This window comes from Micropterus dolomieu, linkage group LG13 (genome assembly GCF_021292245.1).
Source record: "Micropterus dolomieu isolate WLL.071019.BEF.003 ecotype Adirondacks linkage group LG13, ASM2129224v1, whole genome shotgun sequence".
In the NCBI taxonomy this organism is placed as follows: Eukaryota; Metazoa; Chordata; class Actinopteri; order Centrarchiformes; family Centrarchidae; genus Micropterus; species Micropterus dolomieu.
The window spans coordinates 1,648,994-1,673,687 of record NC_060162.1 but is presented as its reverse complement, the minus strand read 5'-3'; the positions used below and the strand labels follow the sequence as shown (position 1 = coordinate 1,673,687).

At 40.9% G+C, this 24,694-nt stretch overlaps 2 long non-coding RNA genes across 2 annotated transcripts in view; both read right to left on the bottom strand.

The window, feature by feature from the left end:
* LOC123981807 overlaps positions 1 to 24,694 on the bottom strand; it is a 66,246-nt gene that overhangs the window by 22,824 nt on the left and 18,728 nt on the right. The window lies entirely within an intron of this gene.
* Positions 9,483 to 24,694, bottom strand: part of LOC123981810 — a 31,272-nt gene continuing 16,060 nt past the window's right edge. Inside the window, exons 3-4 of the long non-coding RNA XR_006827831.1 lie at positions 20,903 to 20,975; positions 9,483 to 9,944 (exon numbers count right to left, since the gene is read on the bottom strand). This is a non-coding gene — a long non-coding RNA (uncharacterized LOC123981810). The remainder of the gene's footprint in view (positions 9,945 to 20,902; positions 20,976 to 24,694) is intronic.

Below are 24,694 nucleotides of genomic sequence, written 5' to 3'. Positions count from 1 at the left end.
AGAAATTACACTTACAAATGATCAAGTTGCAAAAATGTTTCTTTTTTTTTGTCGTCTGGTTTATGTTTTTATCAACGTGAGGAAATGTTGTCAGTGAATGTATCTATGAAACATTCACCCTGTATCATTCCTACAATATTCACCCACAGAAACTAAAGCAGGATTCATGTTTTTATGGTTCAGTTTCAAAGCTCGTGGTTCAGGTTTAAGAAAGATGGTGGTCTTTATCAAATACTCCAAAACTCTACAGCGACTTGAGAGAGGAGGCAGGACGTGTTCGCAGGACGTGTTCACAGGACTCGACGCAAACCCTTTCCCCCCAAAGACCACATTGGTATAAATTGTATTAGTATAATATTATAACATTAAATAAAGAATATAATGTTCATTTAATAGCAAACTACATAGCTAATTCAGTTGCAGTAGTCTTTGTGGGTTGTTTTCCTTCATTAAATTCTTGTACAAGAAAAATGCTCTCCATTAGTCTCTAATTTGTTAGAGCTAAAAACTAACTCGTCAATTATCATAACCATTCATGCACAACAAGGAGCTCAACGTAGAACGTTTGCTGAAGGACACACAGGAGTCCGGATGTGAACCCTGCTCTCATGTGTCAAAGTCCTGAACTTTATATGTATTTATCTCTGGTGAACCTCGCCTGAATGTTTCCAGCAGTGGTGATATTTGATGAATCTGTAAAACCCCAGATTTCATTCAATGACATGTTTTTCTTTTGCTATGTTTCCAGTTTTTTTTCATTTTAATTCTCACTTTCTACAGTATCTGCATGCGGCAGCAGTAGTAGATAAAGATGGTGGTTGTGACATGAACAAAGTCTCCTGCGCATGAAAGTCAGAAACACTCCACACACATCCATAGTTATTTTATATAAAGCAGAAAATTCAGAGAGGCAGTGCTGCCCAGCTTTTCATTACTAAACAGCACTTTCACAAGCATGTGTTATTTTCACAAAGCCAATTTCAGATCGAGATTGAATAATACATAACTTCCACATTCACAGTTGTTTCCATCCACATGTTTTTATGCAGATTTTCAATTTGCACAGAAAAACCTGAGAGGAAACGCTGGAAATTAGTTGAAATATCTAAAAAAAAAAAAAGAAAGTTGGTGTGGATGGAAACAGACTTTTTGCTGTGCACAGAGCAACACGGGATCGCAGCATGGCTGTAAACTTTCACAAGACAAGACCAAACCTCAAAACTAACTGCATGACTGAATCTTCAGCTGTCAGCAGCCAATCAGGAGAGAGGAGGTTGAACCTAAACTATGAGCAGGGTGCATAAATTTTATATCACCGACTGTGTGGAAATCTGATGTTTTCACTTCTCAGACGATGAGCAAAGTCTTCCGGTAGAACGTGCAGCTGCTCTGCAGGTGAGCTGGACTGTAACTGGATGGAGGAGTCGATAATAGATTTTCTCATGATTGAAACTTGGCCTTTGATCAATCCAATCAATGGTGCTTTCACTGTCAGTGAAACGGGATTCAGTTTGATTCTGTGTCACCGCAGTAAAGGAGGTTTAGCCAGAGAGAGAGAAACACAGAAATCTACATTGCTGAGGAGCAGATTCATGTGTTCTGAATGTGTGAGGATTAAACCATTTTTGAGCCTGTTGCACAAAACGTGGGATACCACAGACATGAGGACAGATTTAACCAATGTTTAATATTTTAATCTTAACAACACACACCAGACGATTCAGTCCAGACACAGGACCACACACAATGAATGCCAACTGTTCAAAGCAAAAGCCGAATCCCGGACATTTTGGGCGATTTAGAACCGACTTTATCTGAAACAAACATGGAGGCAGGCTGTCGTCGTCAGCTGGTTGACCTTGTGTGCTCTGTGTTTTGCACAGAAAACCAAAAGAAGAGAATCAAACTGTGGATGAATTCGAGGCTGAAAAGAGGGAATCAGCACATTTTGTAGCGCGAGCAGATACACAACACACTGGTGACGCTTCACGCTCAGCTCGCTCTCACTGGCTGCTGCAGGTTTCTGATCGGAGGCCTCTGATCCAGTCAGAAACTTTAAGATTATGTCTGTAAACCCCTCACTCTACAGGATCATTTGGGCCGCTAATCTGTTCCGACCAGCCTCGGATGGGGAACACTCCTGAGATTGCCGGGAGGTCCAGTCAGACACAAAATCGGCCAAATTATTATCTAGTGTGCAGCCAGCAGTACTCAACTTTAATTTTAACCGGCCTTCTCAGAATGACATTGACAGTCTTTACATTCATGGTTCATATAATTATAATAAGTAGTAAGTAAAGTTTATTTACTATAGCACCTTTCACAGCTAAAGAGTAAAATATTAGAAATAACATCAAAAAAAAGTACAGATTCAACAATAAAACATGGTAAAACAGGATAAAAGAATGAAACAATAAGCCTTAAACAGGAGGCTGTGTGCGTTTCTCCTGCCGTCCTCACTTCTCTGATGTTTTTTATAAAGTAAAACAGGCTGAGCTGAAGTGATTATACGGAGGCATCTGGGGACCCTGAGAGGACACAAATTAAAACTTTATGCTCTTTCTCTGGAAGCCAGCCTCATTAACAGTAAATATTATGTTTGCACTGTGGAGATTCATCAGATGTAGGCCAGTGGCCAACTCCCCTGGGTCTCCACACACACTTACTTTCAGAAGAAAACTACATGGTTTGGTGCATGAATCATAAATCATTCATCTTTTAAATTCAGAGATGAATTACGTCTCATATTCAAAAAAACTCTTCTATATATTATATTTATATTATAATTTCAAACAATAGATCAGATTAATGATTCATTAATGTATTCACTCCTCTCGTCATCACCTCCGAATCCACATCACTAAATAAAATTAAGACACTTTTACTGCATGAAGCTGATAGTACTTGTGTACTTTAACCGCTGATACTTTAACTACATGAAGCTGATAGTACTTGTGTACTTTAACCGCTGATACTTTAACTACAGGAAGCTGATAATACTTGTGTACTTTTACTGCAGAACAAGAATCAGATGATACATAACATGGTTTTCTGAATTTACTGGAAACAAACCAAACTCCTGGTTAATTTGTAGCCCTTTTAATCTCACAACAGATATTATTGAGGCGTTGTAAACATCAGGAGATGTTGTGGTCGTTGTTGCGAGGACAGCTCATCTGCAGCAACAACCTGTTTGTTTGCCCTTGGATGCCCATTAAATCCTTCCAGAAACACAAGAACACTTTTTTTCAGACATGCAGCAGTTCAATTCCCCTCTATTTCTCATATATGTGCTGCAGCTCAATTGTTTTTTCTTTGTTTTGTGTGAGCGTGTGAGAGAGAGATTGACCTGAGCACAGCTCTTATCTCAGATTGTTCGGTTGATCGGACAGTAACCCAGCCTGGTTGGCTATTGACAATAATAACACAGATTTAAACTCTCTTCCTCTTTTTCCTCTTTCTTTCACTCGTTTTTTCTCCGCCCTCCTTCATCCCTGCTCTCTGCCATTCTCCCTCCTCTCCTCTCTACTTATTTCTGACAGTTGGACAGGTCTGTAAGACGCCAGAGCGTTTCACACAATGATACCCATTACACAGAGAAGTGCTCATAATGACTGCAGGTATTTCAAATGTGCACTGCATTCTTTCAGAAACTGTGTGTGTGTGTTGATGTTATATGTATAATATCAACACACACTCATATCCTGCATGTGATAATATCCAACTTACATAAAGATAAAATAACCTGTGCTAGGAAATAACAACATAACATATTTTTTCATTCACAACAAATGATTTGAGGAAGGAAGGTGAGATGGTGGTTCCCAACCTCCTGCTGCTGCTGGTTGAAAAAACTAAATTTATTCTTGATGAAAGAGAGGCTGCGGGACTCGGGGTCCAAACCTTCCTTCCACAACAAATCAACACAGACACAATACTCAAATATTACAGGGAAACATCAGGAAAGTGCGCACTGCCAGCCATAATTAACGAGCAGGAAACACAAATATAAAACAGGGACCAGGTTAGGCGGTGACACAACCTCGGCCCTACAGCCATTTCCTGCTGGACCATGTGAGTTTATGCACCAACTGTACAGACGTTAGCTATAAGCTAGCTGGAGCTGCAACGATTAGTTGTCAAATATAAAATTAATCAGCACATATTAATTATATTAATTGACATAATCAATTAATCATTTTGCGTTAACATTCTCTAAATCCAGCTTCCTCTATGACAGTAAACTGAATATCTTTGTGTTTTGGACAAACCAAGACATTCGAGGACGCCATCTTGAGCTTCGGGAAATGTTCTGAGATTTTATAGACCAAACAACTAATCGATTAATTGGGAAAATAATAAAACAGCTTAATCAACAATGAAAATTTACGAGCTCAACAGGAACTTGTTTTCCTCTAGTCCCTCTCATTTAGAAATCTTTTGCTCAAGCTGAAACATCTTCAATGCTGTGTTTGCGTCAATTTGTGCCCAGACTAATTTGCAGCCATTCTGCAGCTTCACCTTCTGTTTGAAGCAGGGCTGCAGCGGCTTTACGGTATACCATGGTATGAAAACTGACGGATATCATACCATGTACATTTGCTTTTGTTTGGTATCGAAAAAGAAAATGAAACTTGACGTAGAGTCTCAGCTGTCCGTATGCTTTTATTTATTTACAAAATGGAGTATTTTTTGCTCATAGTGCCACAAATAATGATGGAATCAGGAGATAATATTTGTTAAAATTACAATATAATTATAAATTAGAATAATTATAAGTTTTTCAAGTTCAAGTAATAATAATAATCAGAATCACAAATACTTTATTGATCCCTGAGGGGAAATACTTTCATAGCCCATTCATCTGAAGCAGACTGAGACCTTTTAGCTGTGGCTAGCAGGATCTCCTCCACAAAAATTTGTCACTTTTGGAGCGAGAGAGTAATAACTGAGTCCAACTTGAAGTGATGGCTGTTCATATGCGACTGCAGACGGCTTCCTCTTTGACTAAAAGCTGTTTAAAAATATAAAATTGCAGATATTGTCTCATTAGGGGGAAGATGGCTGTGTTGTAGACTCCCAGGGACGCCCAGATGGGGGTGAAAATAAATTGAAAAAATGTAAAAACTGGCATGATAGGCTTGTGATGGGATGAGTCACTGAGGCAGCAGGTAAACATGAGAGAGCTGGTTCAGAGGCAGCAAAGGGGAAGAAGCTCCTGCTCGCTCTGGTGTGGAGTCAAAGCAACAGTTACGTTTTCTGGTTTCTGGTCTCCAACAGCGAGTTAAAAAATATTGGAATTCAGTCATTTTGACACTTTGAAGAGTTTGATAACACAAAGAAATAAAGATGGGGAAGTGTTGAGGCGGATTGAGGACCGCAGGTGGTCGTCATGAGTCGAGCAGGAGAAGACCGTCCTCACCAGAAAAACGTTTAGATAGAAGCTGCTGCACAGTCGACCTAACTACCGTTTTCTGTGGCCGTATGAAGGGAGCAAAGGAGGAAGTCAGGAACGTAGTTTAAAGACCGAGAAAGTCCACATAGCGGGAGGATGGTCAAACAAAGTCACGACTACATACACGTAGTCACTGAGAACATTCTGCAACGCATTTTTTGAATTTGCATCTGGGGTGAATGTAAACAGCAGATGATAATATGTCTGTCCTCTCACCCAGAGTCTAGCTCGGAACATGGAGCACCTGCTGAGTGCTTGATCTGGGATGTTGATGGGGCAGGTCTCCATAAAGATATGGACTCAGTCTCTGAATTCAGTTTTCTGGTCAACATGAGTCCCGTTTTATCCGACCCGGCTCTTTAGGAGCAGAAGCCCAAGCTGGGCCAGCATGGCTCCTCTCCTGGCTCTCTTTCCTCTGAGCGATCACCGCACCTGCCGTGGCGTCTGGTCCGGGTGGCTGCTGCTTCTACAAGCACGGCTGGTTGCCAAAGCAAATAAAGTTACGTAGGTGACTATAGTCATGTGATTTTCGTAATGTAGCCAAACTACAATCTTTGGCTTATCCTAACCCAAACTGCGATATTTCATGGTAACTGTGTGTTTAACGTAACATGCTAAAGGTCTGGTACACCTGTCGCTGGACTGCTACTTTCCAAAGTCATGTGTGGGTCAATTTGGGACAACTGATCAACCTATTTTGTTGTTTATGTATGAGGACCCTTGGATTTTTGACCACATGCCTGCAGAACCGATTCTTATCAGCCTTAGCTGTACTCTGTTTACTGCTAATTAGCAAATGTTAGCATGCTAATACGCTAACCTGAGAACACGGTAAACATTAGAATTGAATAGCATTTTATTGTCATTGTACACGCACAACAAAATTGGATACAATCTCATCAGTGCAAACAGATCTTTAATATAACAGAGCCGCTATAAAATATATAAAAAGAGAGAAATATTCTGAAGGAAAGTAAAAACATATCACACATACACAACATTTCCCTGCACTATTCATTCCTAATATTGCGTATTCAAGTAGTGTTTAGCACTGTTTTGGATAAAACAGTTTTTCAATCTATTTGTTAATTTTTTTAATTGTCCTGACACCTCATTGTGAGCATTAATTGAACTCTTCTCAGTTGTTGCTGTGTAAGTTGCTGTTTGTTGCAGTGTGTTAATGGAGTCTGTTTGAGGAGAAAGGGTGTGATTTCTGTGTTAAGTTTGGTAGAAGAAGAATCCAGTGCTGCTCTTTATTTGTTGTCTTTGTTAGGATCCTAAAGCACAGCTACTGTTCCTGTGGTCCACATTTAAAAACATACAATGAACATTATAGTCCACACAACTGGCAAACACAAGACATATATTTGAAAATAACATTAATATGAATGAGTAAAACTAACACCGCTATGTGTATGTATGAGGGTTTGTGCATCTATGAATAAAAACTCACACTGATGACTCTCTCAAGAGAGTTCCCAGCAAAAACAAATCCCTATACGCACGGCATCCTACAAATCTGATGTTCAGTTTACTTCTTTGCTTTTTAAACATTGATTTCAATGTTAATCTATACGATAACAGTGGTAAACAACTCCATGTTTCATCACTCTTTATAAACTGTGTGTTTGCCTTGAGGAGTGGAAAACGGTGGAAGATTTATATGTCTCTAAATTATGTTCTAACTGGCTGGACTGCTATTATCCTGTCTTCAACTTTCAGCACTTTTAAGACAGAAGTGCATGCTATTGATGTTAGTGCCAAACGCACACTGGAGAGCAAGGTCTTGTTCTGCACTAGCTGGAGTTTGCTTATGTCTTTAAATGTTGCTTTCTCCCATCTTATCTTGCAGTAATCGAGCTGCTGAAAAGTACTTAGTAGTTCAATTCAGTTTAAAGTATTTGCATCGCCACCAAAGCATTTATGCATTCATAATGAATAATGATTTCAGTCTGCATGCGTTTCTGAGAACCTCATGAGATGCAGCAAATCACCACTTTCAGTTATAGAGCGAGAATCTTCATTAACATTTGCATCTGTCAGAGGAGTCGCTAACCTCTTACTGTGCGGTCATATCAGTGGGGAGGATCTGGGGGTCCTCCCCCAGAAGACTTTGAACATTAAACACTTAATTTCCTGCATTCTGGAGACATTTTCTGCACCAATTTATGGTGGAAATATCATAATTTATATGAAGGAAAACAAAATTAAGGTGAGAATGCAGAATATAAATATAACTATATAAGCAGCAGCTTGTTGATTTAGCTTAAGTTACTTTTTTGGATGAAGCACATTTGTTTCTTCTATATTTCAGTTGCATGTTTTCTTATTGTGCATCGTTTCATTTGTAATTCAAGATTTTTTCGTTGCTGTTTTTCAGAACATTTTAACAAAAGCTTTCTTAAAGTGATGGAGAGATTCTGATTCCCCAGCGCCCTTAGTGTAAATGGCACATATCTGGTAATATTTCTAAATGTCCCGCCCCATCCAGGCTGTGATTGGTCAGTCCACGAAAAGGGACATTGACGAGCTACTTTCTGCACACAGCTGCTTGAAAGGCACCCGAGCTTCTCTTCTCCCTGCTCTGTCTCGCCGACAAAGATTAGCAGGCAGGTGAGCGTCACGCAGGAACAGGTGAGCGTCACGCAGGAACAGGTGAGCGTCACGCAGGAACAGGTGAGCGTCACGCAGGAACAGGTGAGCGACACGCAGCGACCAGACAGGGCAGAGGAGAGGACCGGCCGCTTGGGAGAAGTCCCGGTACGCCAAAGAGTAAAATGTTGAGGTGCTGGTACTGTGTAGCGTTGCATATCGGCCCTCTTCAAGTAGTGAATACAACCGAGTTCATGTTTGCGGGTTGCGGTTTCAACCTGTTCCGTCAAAACTGTACTGTGCAAGTGCAGCCATCCTGTCATCCTTTAAGTCTGTTTATCTTTTTAATTTAAATAATAGTAGGGACTAATTACAATGAAAAATACATTGATTCAAAATAATGATTATTGATAAATGAATTAGAGACCCCCACAGATGCATGATTTTACTGCTTCCACGTAACAGCTCCTAATCAAAGCCCGTCAACTTGCACATCGGGCTTAAAATCGTGTTGTGTGAACTTGAAGCTAACATAAGAGGATGAGACAGCGACACTAAAAGCTCTACTGCTAGTATAGCTAACATCACAACAACAGCATGTCTTGGTGAACTAGACGCTGAGTGTCTGTGGGCAAGTCATTACTGACACAGACATCATGGCTGGAACAGTAGTGTGTGGCGGGGTGCGGGACACTTTACAGAGCCAGGGCTGAGTACAAACACTGTTTTTTCTTCCGCATTCACACAACGGACAGCTAGTGGACCGTGAGTAGAGGTTAGCTGAATTTGACAAAAAGATGTGTACTGGATTAGAATCGATGGCCCCACCTTTAAATCAAATGTCCACACCGTGCAGCGAAAGGTTTATTACAAAGATTAACACTTCGTTAATTTTGTTTTGCACAAATTCTTAACATGATGGCTGTTGCTCTGTGTTTCTGTTCATAACGCTGTTACTGCTGTGTGGTTATTGTGTTTATAACTTATCAGGCTGACACACACACACACACACATAAACAAACACTTAACACCCCAGACACTGATGTGAATCAGCAGCTGAGTGTGCCGTGGTTCCCTCTTCAGCGTTTAATTCACTATTCACACAGTAATTTGTTGTGCACTGTCAACGAAGCAACGAACGATGAAGCAATATCGTCCACACAAACACACTCCTTCAGTCAGAAAACACACTTGCAGTCTGAAAACACTGCACACACACACGCACACCAGAGGCCCCTGCGAGTCGTATCTTATTAAAACACATTACCTGAACAATCCCTGTCTCCCAAAACCCATTTAATTCAGCAGTGCTCTGAATTCCTGATCTGCAATCTGTTCTCATTACACTTATTCTCACACACTCCCTCTTTATCCGTCCTCCCTCTCCCCCTCCCTCCCCCTGCCTCCCCCATCTCCTCCCTCTTCCTCCCTCAGGTGGATAGTGTAATTGCTGTGGTTTAACCGGTACTGTGTTTGATCTCACGCTTATCCTCTGAAGCCTCTCGCTCATGAAAGAGATGAAGGGAGGAACGCATCTCCCAAGGAACGCCTGTTGTATCTGGTGTGTGTGTGTGTGTGTGTGTGTGTGTGTGTGTGTGTGTGTGTGTGTGTGTGTGTGTGTGTGTGTGTGTGTGTGTGTGTGTGTGTGTGTTGAGGGAGTTGAATTGCTTCAGTCTTGTCTGATATTTGAAGTAATTCAATTATTGCAGCGGTAGCGGTGGTACTGCAGGCTAAAACACGCAAATCGCTTCAATCTAAAGCCAATTCCTTCCCATTTAACCTCGATGTATTACACAGACGTGAAGCCATTTTCTCTGCTGCCTTTTATTAGATTCTCATCTGCGGCCGCCGGCGAGCCGTGCAGAGAGGAAGGAAGTGGACTCCACAGTCGTTTCTTCTGTAACACAGACAATGAAGATGATTTAAAGATGTGTTAGTTGATCTAAGCTGCCTTCCTCCTCATGCCTTACGAGGCTCAACGCCACAGGAGATGGATAGTTTTACACACGGGTAGTGAGGAAGGGATCATTTTATAAACAACTTTTATTAATAAGCCAGTTGGGCAGGTGTTCATTCTTTTACTCACAAGTGATTGTTAAATGTTTTCAGCTACAGTGAATGAGATAAATAGGAACATACATATTTATCTGAGGTGTAAACAGATGGTTGTTAGAGGACAATAAATAACACATTTGTAACAATTTAAACAAGCTTTTTACTGCTGCCTCATGTTGTTTTCACTTCACACATAATGGCTCATTTTAATCCAATTCAAAAGATGGGTAAAGTTATTTATATATATATATATATATATATATTTAAAGCTATGTTTGGCAGCCCATTTTATCACTTTACAGATAAACACAGAGACGTTATCTGGTGTTCTGTTAGAGGACGGTGGATATTTTACAAGCACGGATCGGGTAAAGCAACATCGGTAATTAACAACAGGCCTCGTCCACACACGGCTAACCTGCTGATGTGGTCAAAATTGAGTGACTTTATAAAACTGCTGACAAATAAAGGTAACAGAACAGACAGAGAGATAACTGAAATCTGGCTTAAAATTTTCCAATTAGTGCTAGAACCAATTATTCTACATGGCAGTAAATTGTGGGGAACAAAACTAAATAATGAATTTGAGAAATGGGACAAAACAATCATGGAATCTTTCCATACTGAGCATCCTGCAGGTGCAGAGAAAAACACCAAATAATCTGTGCAGAGCAGAGCTCGGCCAATACCCCCTCCTACTAAAAATACAGAAAAGATCGATGAAATTTTACAATCACTTAAAATCAGCTAACCCCCAGATATACCTTCACAAAGCCCTAACATACCAGGAGCTGAAACCAGAGAAGAGTCCCCTCAGCCAGCTGGTCCTGAGGCTCTCTGCAGTAACAAGTCCCCAACAGCCTCAGGACAGCAATACCAGCTCAAGCAGACCAAACCAAATTATCAACAAGGAAAAAGAAAATTCACACTGGCAAATTACCTGAGCACAATAAAATGTCCTAAACTAAGAAAAATGTTGACAACATACAGACTGAGTGAACACAGCCTGGCCATAGAAAAGGGTCGCCACAGACAGAGCTGGCTACCACAAGAGGAGAGACTCTGCTCCCAGTGTGACAGGGGACAGGTAGAGACAGAGCTGCACTTTCTAACCTCATGCCCCAAATATAAAACACTATGACAAAAACACTTTGCAAACATTTCCCAAATATACCCCGAATTCAAATTCATATCAGACACACAGAAACTCCCCTATTTACTGGGAGAAATGCCCAAATGTGAAATAATTGTTGCAAAATATGTCTCCTCACGCCACGAACTGAGGACAACCAGTGGAATCTCAGACTAAACTCAAATATATTATATAATTGTTCTATAAAATGAATTAAATTTTCTAAAATTTTTGTCAATTAACACACAGTTTTTTTTTAAATTTATTTTTACTTTATTGTTAAATTTTCTATATTGTTTATTTTTTTTTTTAACACACGCAAACACACACCTTTACTGTTTTATTTACTTATTTAATGAAATGTATGAAATGAATTGTTCTTTTGTAATTTATCTGTAGCTTTGGGCAATATATAATATTTATATTAATGCCAATAAAGCTGAATTGAATTGAATTGAGAGAGAGAGAGAGAGAGAGAGAGAGAGAGAGAGAGAGAGAGAGAGAGAGAGAGAGAGAGAGAGAGCAGAGAGAGGTGTAGGTGTGTGTTTGAAGGAAAAAACATGGTAAGCAGATTTAAGGGAGGGAACACTAAAATAAGGAGGAGAATGAAGTAGAATTAAACTGTGACATGAAATAACCTGCTAGAAAAAGGGTAATGGATTCTTTCCAATATTTCAACATAAAATATACAAAAAAATAACACGCTCCCCCTCCTGTTCATTTCAGCTGCATGCCTGGCTGTGCTGGTCCTCTGAGTGTTCAATAACTCTCTGTGTGTTACCCGGCCTGAAGCAGCTAACCTGTGAGCATATAATGAGTGACTAATCTCAACACGAGCCTCTATCTAGATGTTTAATCCTGTTAATATATGGAGACTTATCGATGCTGGAGTAGCTGGAGTGCAGGACACAGCTGCTAATGTTAGCCTAAACTCTGATAGCATCCAGGACCTGCATCCAATCATGAACAGACATTTTTGTAATCTGTAACGCCACATAATAATGTAATTCAAACCTCATCTGCTGTCACCACCAGTAACCACATGTGGACTGAAATCTTAAGGACTGCAGTTTTTAGAATCAAACTGCTTCACACGGTTATTTGCTCTTTGTTCCTTCCTCGCCATCTTGAAGTCTTTTTTTTAAGACGTCAAGACGGCGCCAGAGACGGCCGCCTCTGGATTAAGCTCCATAGTGCTTCTTGTGTTTTTGTTTTTAAACTCTGTTTTCTGCCGTCCCTCTTTGGTAACAGAGCTCTTGAACATTGGACTATCAACTGCTCACACTATTCCACCGCTCTTTATCGAACCTGGAACTTTCACGGAGTTATTAGTTGGAAGAGCGGCAGCTCTGCTTGGGATCTACTGGAGACGCCAAAGGGGAAGCATGCTGGTTAAACTGAGACAGTGGAGTTTTCGCACTGCACTCCCTTCGATCCACCTGGCGAATGTCTGCTCTCTGGCAAACAAAATGGAAGTGCTGCTCCTCAACAGACCTAACTCGGACTTCTGCAGATCTGCAGCCCTCTGTTTTACTAAAGCACAACATTAAAGGACACCTATGGATCTGTTCCCCTTGCAGACTTGATCCTGTTAATGGACTTCAGCTCAGCCTTCCATACCATCATCCCGGACATCCTCAGCACCAAACTCACCCAGCTCACTGTACCAGCCTCCGCCTGTCAGTGGATCACAAACTTCCTGACTGACATGAGTCTGCAGGTGAGACTGGGGAACATCACATCCAGCAACCGGACTATCAGCACTGGCGCCCCCCAGGGGTATGTGCTCTCCCCCCTGCTCTTCTCCCTCTACACCAATGACTGCACCAGATGGAGACCCATCTGTCTGAAGTTCTCTGACTCCTCAACGGTCATCGGCCTCATCTGGGACGGTGATGAGTCAGCCTTCAGACGGGAGGTTGATCAGCTTCTGGGATCCACTATATCCCAGGACCTGAAGTGGGAGCCCATCACTGACACCATCATCAAGAAGGCCCAGCAGAGGATGTACTTCCTGCGCTAGCTCAGAAAGCTCAACCTGCCTAAGGAGCTGCTGATCCAGTTCTACACAGCCATCATCCAGTCTGTTCTCTGCACCTCGATCACTGTCTGGTTTGGATCTGCCACCAAAAAGGAGCAGACTACAATGGACAGTCAGGACTGCAGAAAAGATCATCGGTACCAACCTGCCCTCCATTCAGGACTTAAACATTTCCAGAGTCACTGCAGATCCATCTCCACCCCGGACACAAACTGTTCCAGCTTCTCCCCTCTGGTAGGCGCTACAGAGCACTGTACGCCAAAACCAACAGACTCAGGAACAGTTTCTTCCTACAAGTCATCACTCTGATGAACAGCTGACTCTGACACACAGTGGCAGGAACAATTCCTGTGCAATAACCCAGTAACTCTGTCTCTAATCAGTCTGTTTACTGGCTACCACTTATCATTTATTTAGTTCAGGGCTGTTCATATTGTATATACTGTATACCAAATCCATCTACCTCATGTACATAACACCTGCACATAATTCTTATTTATTCCAGCATCCTTTGCACTGTGCTCCATCACACTGTGTACATGAGTGCTTGTATGTGTACCTCAATATCTCCTCCACCTCCAACATGTACAAAAAATAATAATTTACTCATGCATACTTTGCACTCTGCTCACTGCACTATTGTCTCAATCTGTCTATATTGTTTTTGTTTATAGTGTGTATGTGTTCTCTATACTGTAGCATGTGTGTGATTTTAATATTGTGTTATTGTATTATTATTGTAAGCAAGCACATCCTGAGCATTGTACAATCCTGAGTTAAATTCCTCGTATGTGTACACATATCTGGCAAATAAAGCTGATCCTGATATGAAAGATCCACGTGTCTCTGATGCTTCCACAATCACAGTCAGTCAAGGATGTTCAGTCATAAAGAAGGGGCGAGATAATCTCGGTCCAGTGTTTATGTCAGGGCTACAATAACAGAATAATTGCCTTATTTCTGCACGTCAGCAGAGGGAGTTCGACTTTTGGGAAACACAGCTCATTAGCAGTCAGTCACTGTATTATGGTTTGTCCCGCCTATTACTGCAGCGCTGCCTGCTACATATAACAGTCAATCATTTCAAACTGCAAAACTGAAATGAGATGGCATCCTGTGAGACTGGAGCTATAGATGAACTCCTGCAGGGCGGCACGATAAATATCCAGAGAACAATTTCATACCTGCGGAGTTTATTTTCTAAAAACAAACAAAATAACCCAGAGCAAGGAAGTGTTGTTTTCCACAGGGTTTGCTCCCATCTGCTCCATCTTCAGGGGCATGTTACTGGAATACCAGCAATTTGCTACCACAAGAATCTGATGTACCGCAATCTCACTGTAGGTTCAGCTTTTATTTTGAAATAGGACAAGACAGGATAGTAGGTGAGGTACATTTATTGCTCCATAATACAGAGAACAAAGGCTGCCTATGTGGTGAGTTGAAATGTCTCAACAAGTGTTAAATGGATTGAGGTCAAATTTAGTTGAGATGATCATGTTCCCGGCCCTGCGATGGACTGGTGACCTGTCCAGGGTGTACCCCGCCTTTCACCCGATGTCAGCTGGGATTGGCTCCAGCCCCCCCGCGACCCTGTACGCAGGATAAGCGGTTGATGATGGATGGATGGACGGATGGATCATGTTCCCCTCAGGATTGGTGATCCTCTGACTTCTCACCCATCAACAGGTCTACGTGTTAAATGTTAGTCGAACAGTGTTCTTAACTTCTTGCACAATGCAATACATGATTATTACATTCATTTTTAATTACTGCAATTTGCACAATTGCATGCCTGTACTTTAAAATGCATTCTTGCACGCCAAACTAAGGTGGTGAAGGTGGTAAAGATTAAACCTGGTAAACACGCAATTGTGCAAATTGCAGTAATTAAAAATGAATGTAATAATGATTTATTGCATTGTGTGAGAAGTTAAGGATACCGTTTGATTTCCTCTATTTCCTCTAAATAGGACCCTGATTAAGTAAATGAACATCATGCTTTGTTGAAGAAGACTTGAAACTAGCGAATGAGACTATAAACTCATCAGGAAAGTGTTTACTGAGGTAATAAATCAGCTGAGAAGTAGGGTCATTTTCTCATAGACTTCCATACAATCACACTTTTTTGCAACCGGTGGCGTCGCCCCCTGCTGACTGTTATAAACAATGCAGGTTTAAGGCACTTCAGCACTGGCTTTACTTTTCAGACCTGAAGGTTCTTGCTTGGTATTCAGTAAGTGCTGTCAGTCATATAAGGATGCAGATACACGTGCATACAGCATGCCAAAATCAGCTGCTTGTCCAGTAAGCCTGTTGTTATTGAAATTTCAATGTGTTTTAATGTTAAAAATCATTCCCTGTAGGACGGCACATAAAAAAGTGTGTGGACATCCGAAAAAAAAAAAAAAGCACTTCAACATGTCCTTTAGACAGATTCTAGAAAAAAAAAAAAAAACAGCCACCACTTTGCTTTAAATAGCACTTCATTAGTCCTGTTACCAAAACCTCCAGCAGGAGGCCGTGACACTGGAAAACATCACGTCACCTAAACTCTTTAATTGCCTTTTCAATGACAACTCACGCAGCCACAGGAGGCACAGTGAGCAGGATTTTGCTTTGCCTTTGAAGGAAAGAGAGGAGGTGAATTTGGAAGCAGGGATAGGTATAAGACAACGACGGGGTGGGGTGGTGGTGGTGATGGTGTATTAAGCACAGACAGGTCGGAAGGGTGAAAGTGATTAGACGCAGAATCCTGTCTGACGAAGATGGGACAGAGAACAAAGGCAGAAACAGACAGGCCTCTGAGCGGAGCCGATACCACGGCAGCTTTCAACCACCGATAAGGATGAGCACAGGTGGGACGCAGGAGGAGAGGAGACGGGACAGGGAGGGAGAAGAGGTGAGAGACAGCCAGAGGGAGAGGAGGATTCCTGATAGCTGGCTCATGCTGCGTAACAGCTGCAAATATATTCCCACACACACCAACACACATCCATACATAAACACACACCTGCAACAAACTCGCAAATGCAAACCACCTGCAGTCTGTCAGGATGACACCAAGGATTAGCCCTTCATTTCTTGTTGTTCACCAGACTGTTATTCCCCCCTTTGAGCAATGACGTCTAAAAATGCGGTTAAGAGTTAGTCGCCTCTGACACAGACACACTTAACGCACTGACACGCCAAGGTTATTATTACATCAGCGGAAAATAAAACTCCACAACATGAGGAAGCAAACACATTTAGATATGATAAAAAAAAATGTATCCACCGTGTTACAGCTGCTGGATTGGCCGCTAGTAAAATTGACTTCAAAGCACAAAGCACTTCCTGTGGGCTTGGAGGAAATGCGATGCTACCAAGCCGACCACTCACAGTTCTTGCGGTCCACATCGCTGCAACTTGTAGTTACATTTTTGGGGAGGTGTAGATTCGACGCAGAAGTATAGATCAGGTTTAAAGGTTCAGTGTGTAATATTTAGCAGGATCAATTGACAGAAATTCCATATAATATCCATAATATATTTGTTTTCAGTGGTGTATTATGACCTTACATAATGAACGGTTATAATTATTTTTTTGCTGACACTATTATCCAAAGCGAATTACACTTGCTATATATGTCAGAGGTTGCACGTCTCAGCCACACATTGACATTTTGACCTGATGATGGCGGTAGATGAAAAGTCAGAAGATCACCAAAGTTATTACTTTCAGACCTTCTTGATCCCCTGAACCACATTTCACCACAATCCATCCGATAGCTGCTGAGATGTTTCACTATAAACCACAAATGTGAACCTCACGGTGCAAAAAGTCAGAGGATTCATTCACGCTCATTGAGATCAAGATTCTTAGCGACATCTCAGCTGGAACATAAATAATCACAAGAAGGTGTTATGTAATAAAAACAAATCCGTCAGCAAACACTTAGACTGGATTATGTTAATTTAGAATTAAAATTTTATAAATTTTTATAAATGTTTCCTTAATGTCAATAGCACATCTAGAATTCCTGAATAAATGCACGTTAATGTTGAACATACTAACTCAAAAATAAAAAGTCAATAAGTTAATAAACATGACTAGCATACGCATTTTAGGTGATAAATCTTGATCAAATCTGCTTTCTGAGCCATGATCCATCTGTGAGACAAAGAACAGGCAAACCATGAATTCTGCTTTATCTTAAAGTCGCTGTGTAAAGTAGTTTGTGATAATGGCAGTGAATCCATCTCATCTCATTTCACATCCAAGCAAATTGCCTCCATTTTGAGTCAGCTGACAACAAAAAAAACTCAGTCTCGCAGGTTTTTAATGTTGGACTGAAAATGTGTAAACATATTTCAATATCAAAACACTTTATTTATCCCCAAGGGGCAATTACAGAGACCCGTAGATTAGTACAAGTTAAATAAAAATCATCTTTCATAACAAACATAGCCTAATAAATAAATAAATAAATAGACAGACATATGCAACCTCACAGCCTTAGGTCCCATAATATGCTCATTTTCAGGTTCATACTTTGTGTTTACATGCCCCCTCATTTGCAATGCGTAGCCAGGGCAGAAAAGGTTTTGACCTGTGCAGCATGATCTAGGTTCTCTCTTGTCTGCTGAAAGAGTGGATGACATTTGGTCTGTTTTTCCTCATTAGTGCAAAATGACTTAAAGGAGACCTATTAAACTGCTTTTCCAGTCCTATATTGTAGTTCTGTGACTCCTGTACGGCAGCTTTGCATGATTCAAAGTTCAAAAGAATATTTTATTTTTTTATACTGACTCTTCATGCAGGCCTTCATTTCAGCCTCTGTGTGAAACAAGCTGTAGATGCTCCTGTCTCTTTAAAACAGAGCATTCAGAACAGGAGGAAACCAGAGGTTTTTGCTGACAGGGATTTCTTATAAATAAATACTTTAATCTCATTTTTTGAAGCTTTGGCCGTGTTTAACATGAACATCCAACATTAAAACACTGTAGATAAGTCATAAAATGTGGAAAAGCATAATGGGTCTGCTTTAACATTTTGTCGTAATTTGACTTTGTCGTAACTTCATTCACTGGTTTTGGTGAAACCGGATAAAATTTTCTAAAGAGAATATTTTCTTGTTTTCCCTCTCATGTCTTCCGGCTGCTCTGCCTCCACTTTTGGTGACTAATGAGTTCACTGACGGACAGATCGCTTTAAGTGTTACTAGGCAGTTACTTTAGCTGACTCTGTCACCCAACGACTCTATCTGGTCTCCAAACCACGTTTTGTCAAGACACATGTAAATAGTGACACGGCAAATAATGCACATAAAACAGGAGTTGTTTGTTATTATAAAGATGAAAATTATAAGCCGGGATTGTGCAACAGAGAGAGTTGGAGGTGATTAAGCAACAAGTAAAGCTATCTGTCCATCAGGAAACACCGTAAATCACAGCAAGTTCAGGCAGAACAGCCGGAGGACATCCCAGGGAAAACCAGAAAATATTTTCCTTTACTTCATAACCGTAAAAGCGGGTGTTCAGTGGGGGTCTACTGCGCCGAGGCGCTGGAAGAGGTCCTGTGATAAACAGATCCAGCCATGACATCAAGAAGGCCGCCAAGTCGACTGAAAGACTGAGCAGGAGAAAAAGAGAGAGGATGCTTTTTCTCATAGTTTGGGGCTCTTTAGACCCACTGGGACACACATCTATGTTGAAAAGACATGAATAAGTGCATTTTGCAATATATGGGACCTTTAAAGCTTAAAAGCCTAAAAACTTATTCACAGACAATCGAATCAAAAACCTGCCACACACCTACAGTAAATCAGCTAAAGGCATGGGTGGTTGTATAACCCTGCACACCGCACATAACACATGCACTCAGGTTATAGAAACACTCTGTAGTCATCTTCCTGTTGGCACTGGTATTTTCTTTCAGCTTTAAAACCAGCACTGAATGACGTGGGCGACAGAAGTAGACAAAAAGTCAATGGGCTTCTGTTTCTCCTGGTTACCATTGTTCAATCCCAACGACAAAGTCTTCATCAACTCGGCTGAAGTATTTTATGTCCTTGGTGGCTCTTGGTGTGTGTTCAGTGTGCTCTGCTCTGCCATTATGTCAGATATGCTGACTTTGTGTGGTCCTGACGGAGGAGGTGTGAATAAAAGCTAATGTGGTCATGCTGTAGAGGCCACAGATGTATTCTTCTCTGTGAGTTTTCACAGTGTTCGTTCAGCCTCTGTTTCAGCTGACTAATCACCTGAACGCAGAGAATGACAGAGACGCACGGAGGATGTCAGACGAGATAAATCAGCGTGACACAAGGTAAGCCTGTTTAAATATGCGGGGTTAGGGCCAGGCCCGCGGAGTCCTGAAGGGACTGTTTAATGATTCTATAACTCGAATGTAATAAAATCATATTCTACCTTTGCAATTTTCACTTATTCCCACCATTTCATCGCAAAAAATGCCCCAATTTTCTTTTAGAAAAGCTGCCGCAAAATTGGGTATATCAGGCTGCAACAATCACAAAAAAAGCCTGCAAAGTTCTGGAGGGACTGAATAATAATAATAATAAAGTAACACGTCTTTAAAAGAACTCTCCACTGATGGAGCTTGTTGAAGTCACAATGCCATGTTTGAAAAAGGATCAAAATTGATGCAGCAGGACACGGCCCACCTTAGCACGCATCCCCACGAACACACATTCACTACTTTGCCTACATTTGTTTACAGATAGTGAAATAATGTAAGCAGTAGGCCGACTGTATGTAAATAGCAAGGGCGTCACTTTGTGTTGAAAAGAGCTGGTGACATAAGGTCTGAAAATAGGGGTGTGATGAAAGACTTTGGTCACGAGAACAAAACGAGAAGATATGTTAACACTATTTTGAATAGTCCTCTGGGTCCTCCCTCAGAAGATTTTGAGCATTAAACACTTAATTTCCTGCATTCTGGAGAAATTTTCAGCACCAATTTATGGAGTAAATGTCTTTATTTATAGGAATTTCTTATTTTGCAAATAAACAAAGCAATTTCATTTGTGATTTAACATTTCTTGTTCCAAGCTATTTTTCCAACAACTTTACCTGGTCCATGCTTGTGAAATGTCCACCTTCTGAGTCTTATAACGTAATGGAGGATAATTTCTCTCTGTGTTTCTCTGCAAAATGCTTAAATGGGTCGCCTAATATTTTTATAAAATCATGAGTTAAACAGCAGGTAGGCATTTTCACATCAAGCTTCAGTGTCTCTGGGTGATTAAGCAGTTTACAAGTTTACAGTCAATTGAACTTTTAGAAGATGTTTTCATAACCTTGCCATTTTTGACAGATCCATTAGCTCCATTAGCCACATTTGAAACAGTACATAGCTTTAAAATTATGTTTCTGGCCAAAGCAAACAGAAGAAGTGGTGAACGAGTACTGCATGGGGGGGAAAAAAAAGCATGCCGTGTAAATTATTTTACTGAAATTGCTCATGAAAGCTATTGGAAAAGTTGCTAATAATACACGTGGTTAACGTCTCGCACAGATAAGTCTGCCTGGCACGGCAGTGATGGGTTTCAGCTCATAATCCATCTGTGTTCTGAAATAGAAAAAATATCTTCTGCTAAGTAAAGGGAAAGGAGATAATATAGTAATACTTTTAGGTTAATGTGCTCCATTATACACCTTCTTCTGCAGGAACGTGTGGGAGGTGGCTGAGGATGGACAGCGCTGAATGGAAAAAAACACAAAGAGGCTCGATCACACAAAAACACCCAGAGACAGGAATTTAAATATAACAAGTGAGCTGCTGTCACACTCTGAAAGTGACTTTGATTTATCAGATATTAATATTTCATCTCTCATATAATCCATGACCTAAAGCTCACTTTATTATGAGAAGAACAAGAACATAATTCAGAACTGAATTTTACACTGTGTAGTCATGACTGATTAGGGCATTCTTCTACCTGACCGTAACAAAGATAAACACACTGAAAGGAGACAAAATACACACTTAAAACACGTGAAGTTGCTGATACCACTTTGTTTGCACGTTGATAACAGGTGAAAAGTTCACACATTATTAACGCGTTGACAGCTGGCTGTCAAGACAACAAGTTAACAACACAATGACAACACATCAACTCGTTAACAGCACGTTGTTAACACGTAGAGACGCTGACACCACAACGACAACATGTTAGCGATGTGTTATCTGCACGTTGACAACAACAGGTTATGAACGCGTTATTCATATGTTGTAATTTTGTTTTCATTTGTTTTATTTAAAAAGGATTATGTACAGTTTAAAACATAACTGTCACCATTTGATGCTGCGTACCAGAATATAGCTTTAGGCTACTTCGCATCTGTAATGTTGCATCAACCCATATCTCCTGGCTCAAGCATTGTTAAATACAATTTGAAAAGTCTCAAAGTGCTGTGAGAGAGCATGCAGAGTTCCTGTGTGCAGGGAGTCTACTACAGATGGGGCGCCATCTTGGAATGCAGTATCAAGGCTAATTAATGCAGCCGTACATAAGGGGCACACCGGTGTTTTAAAACCTGCAGTGGATTTATATTTTCTCACCAACACGTTAATTGGGTTGGGTTCATTTCAGTCTTTTCAGTTTTATCGATTCCGATTCCAACCCTGAGCCTGAGACGTTGCTACTGTTAAGTGCAATTTATACTTCTGCGTCAAATTGAAGGCATAGCCTCGTGTAGCCCCGTACACTATGCTACACCTCGAGGCTTGCAATGCCTTGAGCTGACAGGAAGTGCTCAATGCTTTGAAGTAAATTTTACTAGCAGCCAAAACAGCTGTAACACGGTGGATCAATATATTCGAGCGTCACAACCCGAGCGAAATGACTTGTTTCACTATCAGAATGTGATCCATTCTGTCGATAACATTTTAAAAGTTTAAAACAGCCGCACGTACACAATTTTACCCCCATTAACGTTAGCTGAGCGCTAAACCGGAAGTTAGTGTTTGGGGGTGTAATTGCTGAACAACGGAGACAAGGACGCACAAGTATAAATGCTAGGCATGACCTATGGGCCAGACCAGCAGTTCAGCGCGGTGATTAGCTGATAGGCACCTGTTGGTGAGCCACAGGTGTGTTATTCTTTTGTCTTCCGCATGAAGAGCTGTCACGCTGCGTGTCCGTCAAGAGAGCCCGGGGTCAGGGCGGCGTCTGGCCGCAGCGTAGCAGGTGGCGGCCGCTGTTACGAGGAGAGCCCCATGTAACATTGGGGGGCGGGACTAACTCACCTGTACGCAGACCCAGATAGGGATCGGCTGCAGAGTTGATGCGACTTCAACATGTTTTCCATTATCTTTTAAACGAGGCAAACGTTCTTCAAAATGTCCAAAGTGTATTGGCTGATATTAAAATTGTGGTGTAACTTTGCATAACGAGATTGTTCGCTTCTCATTCACAGTGATTAGTTATTATTATTATTATTATTATTATTAAGTGTGATGTATTATCATGCTCAATTATTATTGTTAATATCAGTGATTGATCATTTTTTATCATTCAACAGTTTTAAGTCTTTAGAGCTGCATTTCAAAATTATAGGATGGAAAAATAAAATTCAAAGAAGGAGACTGGACTCAATTTCCCACAATAGACTGAATCATGGCCTTTTAATCCCACCTATATTCAGACATGCTGCACAAGTTACTCATTGTTATTGTGAGAGACAAACAAAATAATTAAATATGAAAGCAAAAAACTGACTGATGTGATAAACCATTAGTGAGGCGCTAAAATGATCTTGAATGAGTTCCACTGAAGTCTGGCAGGAAAACTTGTTCACAGTGCCCTTTTATGACTGATAGTCCATGTTGTGTTTGTTGGCTAGAACTCTGTGTTAAAAGTGTAAAAATTTGCTTACAGCTTTGATTCAAATCTGGCAGTTGTTTGGAGTCACATTGTGGTGGGGATAGAGATATGGGCTATTTTCAGACAAAACAGTTTAATTGTATTAATAACCGGTTCCAAGTCACGTCACTTCATTTGTTACGTCAACAAAGCATGAAGAAGAAAGTCCTTCTGTTTCCAGTCCTGGAGCGTGGCGGACCGCAGCAAACGCTCCAGAGTTTGGCTTAGCTTCACTAAAAAAAAGAGAACGATGCAGCAAAATGCAACAGCTGCAGTAAGGAGGAAGCAGCTCCAACATGACGAAGCGTTTACTTCAACACGGCGTGAATCTGAAGGAACGCACCGTGTTCAACGTGTCGCGCTCTCCCATCTACTAAGGTTATGATAGATTTTTCATTCATCAGTGTTAGTTTTAGTCTGTGTCGCTGCAGGATGCCAACCTCAGTTCAGTTTAGTTTTTTCATCAAACATTAAAATACAATCATTAGAAATAATGCAGATTATTAAAAAGGAAACCCTTTTTTTAAGCTATCTGGAGCTTGTACGTAGGGGCCCAAACACTAAACAAATATATATATATATACACACACACACACACACACACACACACACACACACATTTTTTATTTTTTTGAAGTACTAACAGATTGTCTAAATAAATGAAGCACATGCAATCTACAGTATAATTTTTAACCTACATACAGAAAACACTAAGAGCAAACTACCCATATCCTACTACCCAACGGCCCAAAGGAATTCATTACATCAGTCTTTAGCGCTATCATTCTTGGTTAAATAGGTGAAATACAATGGAGTGTAGGTGCAGTGGAGGTGAAGTACAATTGATGGACAGCCACGAAATTGGAAGATAGTGGAGGCCCCTCTTGGAGCCACTAACAGGTCCCTAGCACCCTGAAGGCAAGTACGACTGGAAAGCAGCTATATTAAAATCTTTTATTAATCAAAAAATCAATATTAAAACAATGTGAAGCACAAAGAGACAGGTGGGCTGAGATACTGCTGACGTACTGCGGTAAGCGTGTCGACTCATTTCCGTTTCCGGTGCTTGTGTGTTGGTACCGTGTTGTGCTGCTCTCGCTAAATAACAGTTACATTTTTTAGATTACAGCAGCCAACTGTCCGCTAAACACTTATTCTTACAGTAATTTTGCCTAAGCACTCACAGTTCTTTCCATCTTTTAGTGACTGCTGTTCAATCTCATACTTGTTCTGAAGTTTTGGTAACTGACGCTACAGTATTTTAGCTTAGCCGTTAGCAACTTTAGCTTAGCAGCTAGCGATGGCTTCTCCTTCTCCCTCTCTCTCTCCTACTTTCTCCTGCTCGGTGTGTCAGATGTTCAGTTACTCCTCTGCCTCCTTTAGCGGTAATGGTACATGTAATAAGTGTAGTTTATTTATAGACATGGAGGCGAGGCTCAGTGATTTAGAAGTCCGGCTCCGCACCTTGGTAGATCAGTCTTTAGCTACTGTAGCTAGCCAGTCCCCGGTAGTCGGTGCGGAACGGCCTGAGTTAGCCTCTGGTAGCCGTCCCCC